This window comes from Anopheles arabiensis, chromosome 2, assembly GCF_016920715.1.
Source record: "Anopheles arabiensis isolate DONGOLA chromosome 2, AaraD3, whole genome shotgun sequence".
In the NCBI taxonomy this organism is placed as follows: Eukaryota; Metazoa; Arthropoda; class Insecta; order Diptera; family Culicidae; genus Anopheles; species Anopheles arabiensis.
In genome coordinates this window covers 9932216-9945552 of record NC_053517.1, presented here as the reverse complement: position 1 = coordinate 9945552, position 13337 = coordinate 9932216, and positions in this window count along the sequence as shown.

The following is a 13337-nucleotide window of genomic DNA, read 5'->3' as shown; positions in this document are numbered from 1 at the left end:
TTTCTTCTATTTTCTTTACACTTATTTTGAGCTCGACTGTGCTTGTAATAAATTATGTTCGCGAAAAGATTTAATAAAATCGCGAAGATTCATTCTATTTTCAATTGCGACATAATGTGAAAATGTGTGTTTAGACATAATTAACAAACATCGTAACAAAATAAAACATTTTTTTAATTCACTGGAAGCGGTCGTATTACTTATGCAGACATTAATAAAACTCGCTCGTATCGTGTATTATCTAATTTATATTATCGCTCGTCAATAGCTCATCTAAACGATTTTTATTAATTACATTATTTTTTGAAATCCTTACCAATTGATATGCCCAAGCCACTGCCTCATCTGCCAATGACTACAGTGCGGCTTGGGCAGCGAAACGTTACCATGGGGAAACACGCATCCGCCTGCTGAAACTGCTGCCCGCCTGGTAAGAAAACGCGACGGTTGTACAAAGTGTTGGAAATTTGCGAAACTCGACGCCGAAAGCCGGTCCGAATAAACGGCGTGGCGCGGGCTTTTTAAAATTATAGCGCGACTCCGCCCGTCCGCCCGTCGGCCACATTGGAAGCGCCCGCTGGGGCCGGGGTCGCTTGTCGAACGGAAATCGAAATAGCTCGCTTTTGGAACGAATGTACCGCAACAGTAGCGGGGCAGCATGGACCGGTGGAGGTAGCAGCTTGGATGGTGCTGCGCTTAGCCGTTGACGACTGCGCAAACGTCCAGCGCGGGCACCTGCTGCGCGTCATACGCTGCTGGTAGTGGTGAAGCAAAAGATGAACGAAATGCGCACGGTTGCGGTGGCGGCCATCGTGAAAATTGCTTCTTCCCCGTGGTGCGGTGCGTTGTGATGGTGTTCCGCGATTGTGTCGGTCAGTGGATGTCAAGTCACACGGGATTGGAAGTGCGCATAGAAAAAAAGGATATTTGGAGGAGTTATTGAAATTAAAAATTTATTAACATTGTTTTTAGCTTTTATTAACTTAAAGCACGCGACGATAGTCACTTAGGGAAACTACTCTACGTACTGGGACTTCTGGGCAAGAATAGCAACAATGATTTTACAATTTGAATATCCTATACGACGACCATACCAGCAGATGTAGTTGCCGACCACTGTACCAGTTAAGCAGCACATTGCGCCTAGTAGGTATACCGCTGCGCTGTGCTGCTCTCCTGGTACGACGCGTAATCTAGATTGCGCTTGCTCGTTTGCGTCCCGACACGCCAGGGCACGCGAAGCGTAGTCGCTAGTGTAATTTTATCTAGCGCCAAGTAGCTGGCGCCATCTAGCGCCATGTAGCGGAAGCTAGTGTCTAGGGTAGTTTATGCCCCAGCCGCAAAATCGGGTTTTCGCCGCGATTTTCGACCAAGCGAAAATAAAAATTATGCCATTTGTATGGGGCGAACACACACACACACAAATTATGGTGGCTGATTATGGATGGGAAGATTATGGTTTTGTCTTTTGTTTCACTCTCGCTCACAGACGATGATGTCCCGTCGCATTCTCTCCATGTTATCGGCTCAACGGTATGGTTGTTGCTGCTCTTTCTCACCCATGAGGAAGTTTTCTTTCTCCTTGTTTTTCCCATGTGTAGCAATGGCATTGGCTGCGAACGATCATCTTCCTCACGATATTTTAGTTAGTTAAAGGGAAATTGATAGAAACAATGGCTCTGGCACACCAAATGCTATACAAATTCGTGCACGTTGATGTGCCACACAGTACGGAAAGCGTTTTGTGACTAGCACAACCACAAACACAGTATCTTTGGGACACATTTTAGTAAACTTTTTCTGCGGTCGAGCAACAATTAAATGCCGCATATTGTACATCCTTTAAACCAAAAGGCAGAATGCATTTTATCATAATTGTGCTACTCGCTTCGACATGCGCCCCGACTCATTAAACGTATGCTGTGATTAGATCAGTTCCTACGAGGCCAGACGAGTTCGATTCTCATTCGGACCATTCTTCAGGGATCAAGAGCCGACTATCCGATAACGTGGTTTTAGTAAGGTAAAGAAGCCGTTACAGCCCGGTCCACAGTATTACTCGTTACGTCAAAGAAGAAGAAATTTTGTACGGCAAGATGTGGGCTTGAGCTGCTGCGCTCGGCCACGACACGTGGGGGATGCAAGATCATTTGAACAACTAAGAAAGTAGGGAGTTGGCAGGGAGCTTTGGGGTTTTATCGACCACGGGCTGCAATCGACTACGCGGTTCTACGGAGCGCTAGTATGTGGTCAGCGCGAACGCTAGGTAGTTCGACAGCCACGACGACAATCGTGGGAGCATCGAGTTCGAGTCGACCCAAATGATCGGGATCGTTTACGGATGGTTCCGACCCGGTAGGTCGACACGCACCCAGTGGCGGATCAACACAAGTGGAGACCCTAAGCGGTCACACTAATGTAAGCCATTCGGATATGTCGAGCGAGAAGTTGTATGAGGAATTTTAAACCAGAGAAGGATTGGGAAGCAATTTTACTTGTGAGCGAGGGGGGGAGGGGTCCTTTCCACTAATGCGGCCGCTTAGTTAGTGTACTGGTTAATCCATCCCTACCCGCACCTCACTATTGTTTGCCTTAAGGCTTACGGCAAATACAGTTTACATTTGTTATTCTAAACTATGCTAGCGGAAGTGGAAGGGATCGGGGGAGCAGGAAGGGTAATAGTCGAAGAGGTGAGATGAGAAGATCATAGCGGGGATTGCATGTAGTAGCGTTGACTGTTCCGAAGCGACGATGGGTTCTAAACAATGGGGGACGAGAGCGAAGCGAACTGGAGGGAGCATACAGGAACGGGGAAGACATACAGGAAGAGATCAACATGCATTTTTTGAAAATCGATGTTCTTATTTCTGTATTGTCCACATTGTCCACATCAATCTTATGAGCTGCGGATCGTACAAAGCTTCTTCATCTTTTTCTTATTTGACACAGTAACCATTGCTTTTCTGCCTGCCTGCCTCAGTCATGCCGGATAGTTAACCGTTGCTACGAGAGACGGTCCATACGAGGCTTGAACTCATGGCGAGCATGTTGCTAAGTTGTACGAGTTGACGTGACCTGTTACTAATTGGTTTACCCATAGCGAGATAGGCAGTCGTGGGCCACTAGGATCAAACGGGGCTTGAACGCAGGACGGTCATGTTGTTGTGTTGTGTTCGGGTAGTGCGACAACGAGGGGCAGCCAAATCCAGCCAAGCCTTCCATAAAATGCGGGGACGCGTGGAGCAGCTTTGCGCGTGAAAGGACCGGCTGTATCACCGGCATTTGAGGCTCCCGGGGGCCGGTCGCCACAGCCAATCCTCGAGCGCAGCCGCAGCGCTATCGTCTATGCATGCAGGATAAACGCCACTTACGCATCCTACGTCAGGCGAGAGAAGGAGCAAGCCAGGCAACGCGAGCGATGCGTGCGTCAGCCAAGCCGGGGCGGGGCCTAGCTTACAGCATCGAGCGAGAGGCGGGGGAGTCGTTCCTTTTTCTCTTCCGAACAGTAGTCCCCGGTAACTAGGATTAAAAGGGTACACCATGGTAGGTAAATCCTAACCTTCAATCCGGTGGGAGGGAGGGAGGGAGGGAGGGAGAGGTGGAAGAAGATTGAAGGGTTGTACATTATTAAAGAAAAATATAATGGAAAGACAATATGTGTTTAATGTTATCCCTCATTTTAATATTTGACCTTCCGTTGACTGTACCTAAGCATTGGTTGGTTTAACATGAGCGGACTAGTGCATTGAATGATCTTTTGTTTGAATTTTTTTTTGCACAAGTGCAACTAACTGCACTAACAAATAACATAAAACCAGAACGAAGCATGCATTCAATCGATCTGGAAAATAGCTCGAACGGTAAATCGATTCCATCCACACGACAACTTGCGCGTTGATCAAATCCAGATTCGAACGACGGCGCGAGCCAACGCGCAATACATCAGCGGCCAAAAAAAACGGGAAGGAAAAAAACAATCACCCCAAGTCAAGCACGCTCACACAAGGTCAAGCATTCGCCAATAACTGCTGGGAGAGTGAAGGAGGTGGGGAAGGACGTCAATAAAAACGCGTATGATCTGGTAGAACGGATGAAGAAGATAGCAGATAAGCGATATCACTCCCACCACTATCATATGAACAGCTGGTGTGATCGCAACTACCGACCAGGAAGGAGTAAGGGGGAGGGCAAGATTTTTTTTCTTGCCATCCATAAAATTTATTTTTTTGTGGCTGCTATTCGATACAACAACCCTGGGAAATCCGCCACAATTTTTGCCATAAAACTCGTCTAAAAAATTCGCTTGGTCGAGTAACCTCTTAAACCGGACGTCGTGTGGACGTCGGGTGGACGTCCACACGACGTCCACACGACGTCCGAAATCTTCAATTTTGCGGCTAGGGTATGCCATTTGTATGGGGCGAACACACACACACGAATTATGGTTGTTGATTATGGGTGGGAAGATTATGGTTATGACTTGTGTTTCACTCTCGCTCACAGGCGATGATGTTCCGTCGCTTTCTCACCAAGTTATTGGCGCAAATCTGTGGTTGTTGCTGCTCTTTCTCGCACGTGAGGGAGTTTTCTTTGTCCTTGTTTTTCCCGTGTGTGACATTGGCTGCGAATCCTCTTGATGCGTTAAAGGAAGTTAAGTTAATCAAAGGGTAAATTGTTAGACGCAATGGCTCTGGCACACCAAATGATGTACCAATTCGTGCACGTTTATGTGCCACACTGCACCTAAAGCGTTTTGTGACTAACACAACCACAAACACAGAATTATGATGTTTGTAGATTTGGGCCATATTTTGGTAAACTTTTTATGCGGTCGAGCAACAATTAAATGCCGCATGTTGTATACCCTTTAAACCAAATGGCAATCTGCTGCAATCTTTTCATCGTCACTCTGGTGCTCTCTTCGACCAGCGCCCCGACTCATTGAACGCATGCTGTGATGAGACCGGTTGCTACGAGACCGGACGAGATCGATTCTTATCCGGACCATTCTCCAGATAGCAAGAACCGAATATCCGATAGCGTGATTTGAGTAAGGTTAAGAAGTCGTTTCAGCCCTGTCTACAGCATTGTTCGTTACGTCAAAGAAGAAGAAGAAAATTTGTACGGGAGGCTATGAGCTTGCAATGCCGCACGCGGCCTCGGCACGTGGGGGATGGCGAAATAACCTGTACAACAAAGAGAGCAGGGAGATGGCAGGGAGCTGTGGGGTCCTATCGACCACGGCCTGCAATCGACCAAGTAGTTCCATGGAGCGCTGGTATGTGGTCAGCGAGTGCGCTAGGTAGTTTGGCAGGCGCCAATCCGACCCGTGGGTGCAACGAGTTCGAGTCGACACAAATTAACTGGATCGTTTACGGATGGTTCCGACAGAGAAGGATAACGCTGGATCCTTTCCTCGGGGCCCCACGCGGCCGCTTAGTTTGATTTGGCCTCTGGTTAATCCGCCCCTGCCCGCACCTCACTATTGTTTGCCTTAAAGCTTACGGCAAATACAGTTTACATTTGTTATTCTAAACTATGCTAGCATTATTGAACAGCAATACGAAAGAAAAGGAATGGGAAGGAAAGAAGAAGAAGGGGGGTAAATAAATGGGGAACTAACTAGAGGGGAAGGGAGCGGAGGAGCAGGAAGGGTGATAGTCGAAGAGGTGAGATAAGAAGATGAAAGCGGGGATTGCGTGTAGTAGCGTTCCCTGTTCCGAAGCGACGATGGGTTCTAAACAATGGGGGACGTGAGCGAAGCGAACTGGATGGAGCATACAGGAACGGAGAGGACATACAGGAAGGAATCAACATGCATTTTTTGAAAATCGATGTTCTTCCTTCTGTATTGTCCACATTGTCCACATCAATCTTATGAGCTGCGGATCGTACAAAGCTTCTTTATCTTTTTCATATTTGACACAGTAACCATTGCTTTTCTGTCTGCCTCAGCCACTCCTTTCTTCTTCTTGGCGCAACGACCTACGCGGTTATGCCGGATAGTTAACCGTTGCTAAGATATACGGTCCGTACGAGGCTTGAACTCATGGCGAGCATGTTGCTAAGTCGTGCGAGTTGACGTGACCTGTTACTAATTAGTTTACCCCTAGCGAGATAGGCACTCCTGGGCCACTAGGATCAAACGGGGCTTGAACGCAGGACGGTCATGTTGTTGTGTTGTGTTCGGATAGCACGACAACGAGGGGCAGCCAAATCTAGCCAAGCCATCCATAAAATGCGGGGACGCTTGGAGCAGCTTTGCGCGTGAAAGGACCGGCTGCATCACCGGCATTTGAGGCTCCCGGGGGCCGGTCGCCACTGCCAATCATCGAGCGCAGCCGCAGCGCTATCCACTATGCATGCAGCATAAACGCCACTTACGCAATCGCCTGTCAATCGCCAGGACAGCGACGGGCTAGAACACAACTTTCTATGCCATCCTCCAAGCAGCGACATGGCCGCGCAGCACCATCCGCAACGATGATGCGTCTCCAAAAAGGCGAGAAAAGGAGCAAGCCAGGCAAAGCGAGCGATGCATGCGTCAGCCAAGCCGGGGCGGGGCCTAGCTTACAGCATCGAGCGAGAGGCGGGGGAGACGTTCCTTTTTCTCTTCCGAACAGTAGTCCCCGGTAACTAGGATTAAAAGAGTACACCATGGTGGGTAAATCCTAACCTTCAATCCGGTGGGAGGGAGGGAGAGGAAGGGAGGGAAGGGTGGGAGAGGATTGGAGGGTTTGTACATTATTAAAGAAAAAAGAATGGAAAGACAATATGTGTTCAATGATATCCCTCATTTTAATATTTGACCTTCCGTTGACTTTAACTAAGCATTGGTTGGCTTAACATGAGCGGACTAGTGCATTGAATGATCTTTTGTTTGAATTGTTTTTGCACAAGCGCAACTAACTGCACTAACAAATAACATAAAACCAGTACGAAGCATACATTCAATCGATCCGGCAAATAGCTCGAACGGTAAATCGATTCCATCCACACGACAACTTGCGCGTTGAACGAATCCAGATTCGAACGACGGCGCGAGCCAACGCGCAATGCATCAGCAGCCAAAAAAAACGGGAAGGAAAAAACAATAACCCCAAGCCAAGCGCGCTCACACAAGGTCAAGCATTCGCCAATAAATGCTGGGAAAACGAAGGAGGTGGGGAAGGACGTCACTGAAAACGCGTATGATCTGGTAGAACGGATAAAGAAGACAGCAGATAAGCGATATCACTCCCACCACCATCATATGAACAGCTGGTGTGATCGCAACTACTAGGGTAGGGTCGTGCTTCCCCTAGCCGCAAAATTGAAGATTTCGGACGTCGTGTGGACGTCGTGTGGACGTCCACCCGACGTCCACACGACGTCCGGTTTAAGAGGTTACTCGACCAAGCGAATTTTTTAGACGAGTTTTATGGCAAAAATTGTGGCGGATTTCCCAGGGTTGTTGTATCGAATAGCAGCCACAAAAAAATAAATTTATGGATGGCTAGAAAAAAATGAATCTTGCCCTCCCCCTTACTCCTTCCTGGTCGGTAGTTGCGATCACACCAGCTGTTCATATGATGGTGGTGGGAGTGATATCGCTTATCTGCTGTCTTCTTTATCCGTTCTACCAGATCATACGCGTTTTCAGTGACGTCCTTCCCCACCTCCTTCGTTTTCCCAGCATTTATTGGCGAATGCTTGACCTTGTGTGAGCGCGCTTGGCTTGGGGTTATTGTTTTTTTCCTTCCCGTTTTTTTTGGCTGCTGATGCATTGCGCGTTGGCTCGCGCCGTCGTTCGAATCTGGATTCGTTCAACGCGCAAGTTGTCGTGTGGATGGAATCGATTTACCGTTCGAGCTATTTGCCGGATCGATTGAATGTATGCTTCGTACTGGTTTTATGTTATTTGTTAGTGCAGTTAGTTGCGCTTGTGCAAAAACAATTCAAACAAAAGATCATTCAATGCACTAGTCCGCTCATGTTAAGCCAACCAATGCTTAGTTAAAGTCAACGGAAGGTCAAATATTAAAATGAGGGATATCATTGAACACATATTGTCTTTCCATTCTTTTTTCTTTAATAATGTACAAACCCTCCAATCCTCTCCCACCCTTCCCTCCCTTCCTCTCCCTCCCTCCCACCGGATTGAAGGTTAGGATTTACCCACCATGGTGTACTCTTTTAATCCTAGTTACCGGGGACTACTGTTCGGAAGAGAAAAAGGAACGTCTCCCCCGCCTCTCGCTCGATGCTGTAAGCTAGGCCCCGCCCCGGCTTGGCTGACGCATGCATCGCTCGCTTTGCCTGGCTTGCTCCTTTTCTCGCCTTTTTGGAGACGCATCATCGTTGCGGATGGTGCTGCGCGGCCATGTCGCTGCTTGGAGGATGGCATAGAAAGTTGTGTTCTAGCCCGTCGCTGTCCTGGCGATTGACAGGCGATTGCGTAAGTGGCGTTTATGCTGCATGCATAGTGGATAGCGCTGCGGCTGCGCTCGATGATTGGCAGTGGCGACCGGCCCCCGGGAGCCTCAAATGCCGGTGATGCAGCCGGTCCTTTCACGCGCAAAGCTGCTCCAAGCGTCCCCGCATTTTATGGATGGCTTGGCTAGATTTGGCTGCCCCTCGTTGTCGTGCTATCCGAACACAACACAACAACATGACCGTCCTGCGTTCAAGCCCCGTTTGATCCTAGTGGCCCAGGAGTGCCTATCTCGCTAGGGGTAAACTAATTAGTAACAGGTCACGTCAACTCGCACGACTTAGCAACATGCTCGCCATGAGTTCAAGCCTCGTACGGACCGTATATCTTAGCAACGGTTAACTATCCGGCATAACCGCGTAGGTCGTTGCGCCAAGAAGAAGAAAGGAGTGGCTGAGGCAGACAGAAAAGCAATGGTTACTGTGTCAAATATGAAAAAGATAAAGAAGCTTTGTACGATCCGCAGCTCATAAGATTGATGTGGACAATGTGGACAATACAGAAGGAAGAACATCGATTTTCAAAAAATGCATGTTGATTCCTTCCTGTATGTCCTCTCCGTTCCTGTATGCTCCATCCAGTTCGCTTCGCTCACGTCCCCCATTGTTTAGAACCCATCGTCGCTTCGGAACAGGGAACGCTACTACACGCAATCCCCGCTTTCATCTTCTTATCTCACCTCTTCGACTATCACCCTTCCTGCTCCTCCGCTCCCTTCCCCTCTAGTTAGTTCCCCATTTATTTACCCCCCCTTCTTCTTCTTTCCTTCCCATTCCTTTTCTTTCGTATTGCTGTTCAATAATGCTAGCATAGTTTAGAATAACAAATGTAAACTGTATTTGCCGTAAGCTTTAAGGCAAACAATAGTGAGGTGCGGGCAGGGGCGGATTAACCAGAGGCCAAATCAAACTAAGCGGCCGCGTGGGGCCCCGAGGAAAGGATCCAGCGTTATCCTTCTCTGTCGGAACCATCCGTAAACGATCCAGTTAATTTGTGTCGACTCGAACTCGTTGCACCCACGGGTCGGATTGGCGCCTGCCAAACTACCTAGCGCACTCGCTGACCACATACCAGCGCTCCATGGAACTACTTGGTCGATTGCAGGCCGTGGTCGATAGGACCCCACAGCTCCCTGCCATCTCCCTGCTCTCTTTGTTGTACAGGTTATTTCGCCATCCCCCACGTGCCGAGGCCGCGTGCGGCATTGCAAGCTCATAGCCTCCCGTACAAATTTTTCTTCTTCTTCTTTGACGTAACGAACAATGCTGTAGACAGGGCTGAAACGACTTCTTAACCTTACTCAAATCACGCTATCGGATATTCGGTTCTTGCTATCTGGAGAATGGTCCGGATAAGAATCGATCTCGTCCGGTCTCGTAGCAACCGGTCTCATCACAGCATGCGTTCAATGAGTCGGGGCGCTGGTCGAAGAGAGCACCAGAGTGACGATGAAAAGATTGCAGCAGATTGCCATTTGGTTTAAAGGGTATACAACATGCGGCATTTAATTGTTGCTCGACCGCATAAAAAGTTTACCAAAATATGGCCCAAATCTACAAACATCATAATTCTGTGTTTGTGGTTGTGTTAGTCACAAAACGCTTTAGGTGCAGTGTGGCACATAAACGTGCACGAATTGGTACATCATTTGGTGTGCCAGAGCCATTGCGTCTAACAATTTACCCTTTGATTAACTTAACTTCCTTTAACGCATCAAGAGGATTCGCAGCCAATGTCACACACGGGAAAAACAAGGACAAAGAAAACTCCCTCACGTGCGAGAAAGAGCAGCAACAACCACAGATTTGCGCCAATAACTTGGTGAGAAAGCGACGGAACATCATCGCCTGTGAGCGAGAGTGAAACACAAGTCATAACCATAATCTTCCCACCCATAATCAACAACCATAATTCGTGTGTGTGTGTTCGCCCCATACAAATGGCATAATTTTTATTTTCGCTTGGTCGAAAATCGCGGCGAAAACCCGATTTTGCGGCTGGGGTATCGCTTATCTGCTGTCTTCTTTATCCGTTCTACCAGATCATACGCGTTTTCAGTGACGTCCTTCCCCACCTCCTTCGTTTTCCCAGCATTTATTGGCGAATGCTTGACCTTGTGTGAGCGCGCTTGGCTTGGGGTTATTGTTTTTTTCCTTCCCGTTTTTTTTGGCTGCTGATGCATTGCGCGTTGGCTCGCGCCGTCGTTCGAATCTGGATTCGTTCAACGCGCAAGTTGTCGTGTGGATGGAATCGATTTACCGTTCGAGCTATTTGCCGGATCGATTGAATGTATGCTTCGTACTGGTTTTATGTTATTTGTTAGTGCAGTTAGTTGCGCTTGTGCAAAAACAATTCAAACAAAAGATCATTCAATGCACTAGTCCGCTCATGTTAAGCCAACCAATGCTTAGTTAAAGTCAACGGAAGGTCAAATATTAAAATGAGGGATATCATTGAACACATATTGTCTTTCCATTCTTTTTTCTTTAATAATGTACAAACCCTCCAATCCTCTCCCACCCTTCCCTCCCTTCCTCTCCCTCCCTCCCACCGGATTGAAGGTTAGGATTTACCCACCATGGTGTACTCTTTTAATCCTAGTTACCGGGGACTACTGTTCGGAAGAGAAAAAGGAACGTCTCCCCCGCCTCTCGCTCGATGCTGTAAGCTAGGCCCCGCCCCGGCTTGGCTGACGCATGCATCGCTCGCTTTGCCTGGCTTGCTCCTTTTCTCGCCTTTTTGGAGACGCATCATCGTTGCGGATGGTGCTGCGCGGCCATGTCGCTGCTTGGAGGATGGCATAGAAAGTTGTGTTCTAGCCCGTCGCTGTCCTGGCGATTGACAGGCGATTGCGTAAGTGGCGTTTATGCTGCATGCATAGTGGATAGCGCTGCGGCTGCGCTCGATGATTGGCAGTGGCGACCGGCCCCCGGGAGCCTCAAATGCCGGTGATGCAGCCGGTCCTTTCACGCGCAAAGCTGCTCCAAGCGTCCCCGCATTTTATGGATGGCTTGGCTAGATTTGGCTGCCCCTCGTTGTCGTGCTATCCGAACACAACACAACAACATGACCGTCCTGCGTTCAAGCCCCGTTTGATCCTAGTGGCCCAGGAGTGCCTATCTCGCTAGGGGTAAACTAATTAGTAACAGGTCACGTCAACTCGCACGACTTAGCAACATGCTCGCCATGAGTTCAAGCCTCGTACGGACCGTATATCTTAGCAACGGTTAACTATCCGGCATAACCGCGTAGGTCGTTGCGCCAAGAAGAAGAAAAGGAGTGGCTGAGGCAGACAGAAAAGCAATGGTTACTGTGTCAAATATGAAAAAGATAAAGAAGCTTTGTACGATCCGCAGCTCATAAGATTGATGTGGACAATGTGGACAATACAGAAGGAAGAACATCGATTTTCAAAAAATGCATGTTGATTCCTTCCTGTATGTCCTCTCCGTTCCTGTATGCTTCCATCCAGTTCGCTTCGCTCACGTCCCCCATTGTTTAGAACCCATCGTCGCTTCGGAACAGGGAACGCTACTACACGCAATCCCCGCTTTCATCTTCTTATCTCACCTCTTCGACTATCACCCTTCCTGCTCCTCCGCTCCCTTCCCCTCTAGTTAGTTCCCCATTTATTTACCCCCCCTTCTTCTTCTTTCCTTCCCATTCCTTTTCTTTCGTATTGCTGTTCAATAATGCTAGCATAGTTTAGAATAACAAATGTAAACTGTATTTGCCGTAAGCTTTAAGGCAAACAATAGTGAGGTGCGGGCAGGGGCGGATTAACCAGAGGCCAAATCAAACTAAGCGGCCGCGTGGGGCCCCGAGGAAAGGATCCAGCGTTATCCTTCTCTGTCGGAACCATCCGTAAACGATCCAGTTAATTTGTGTCGACTCGAACTCGTTGCACCCACGGGTCGGATTGGCGCCTGCCAAACTACCTAGCGCACTCGCTGACCACATACCAGCGCTCCATGGAACTACTTGGTCGATTGCAGGCCGTGGTCGATAGGACCCCACAGCTCCCTGCCATCTCCCTGCTCTCTTTGTTGTACAGGTTATTTCGCCATCCCCCACGTGCCGAGGCCGCGTGCGGCATTGCAAGCTCATAGCCTCCCGTACAAATTTTCTTCTTCTTCTTTGACGTAACGAACAATGCTGTAGACAGGGCTGAAACGACTTCTTAACCTTACTCAAATCACGCTATCGGATATTCGGTTCTTGCTATCTGGAGAATGGTCCGGATAAGAATCGATCTCGTCCGGTCTCGTAGCAACCGGTCTCATCACAGCATGCGTTCAATGAGTCGGGGCGCTGGTCGAAGAGAGCACCAGAGTGACGATGAAAAGATTGCAGCAGATTGCCATTTGGTTTAAAGGGTATACAACATGCGGCATTTAATTGTTGCTCGACCGCATAAAAAGTTTACCAAAATATGGCCCAAATCTACAAACATCATAATTCTGTGTTTGTGGTTGTGTTAGTCACAAAACGCTTTAGGTGCAGTGTGGCACATAAACGTGCACGAATTGGTACATCATTTGGTGTGCCAGAGCCATTGCGTCTAACAATTTACCCTTTGATTAACTTAACTTCCTTTAACGCATCAAGAGGATTCGCAGCCAATGTCACACACGGGAAAAACAAGGACAAAGAAAACTCCCTCACGTGCGAGAAAGAGCAGCAACAACCACAGATTTGCGCCAATAACTTGGTGAGAAAGCGACGGAACATCATCGCCTGTGAGCGAGAGTGAAACACAAGTCATAACCATAATCTTCCCACCCATAATCAACAACCATAATTCGTGTGTGTGTGTTCGCCCCATACAAATGGCATACCCTAGCCGCAAAATTGAAGATTTCGG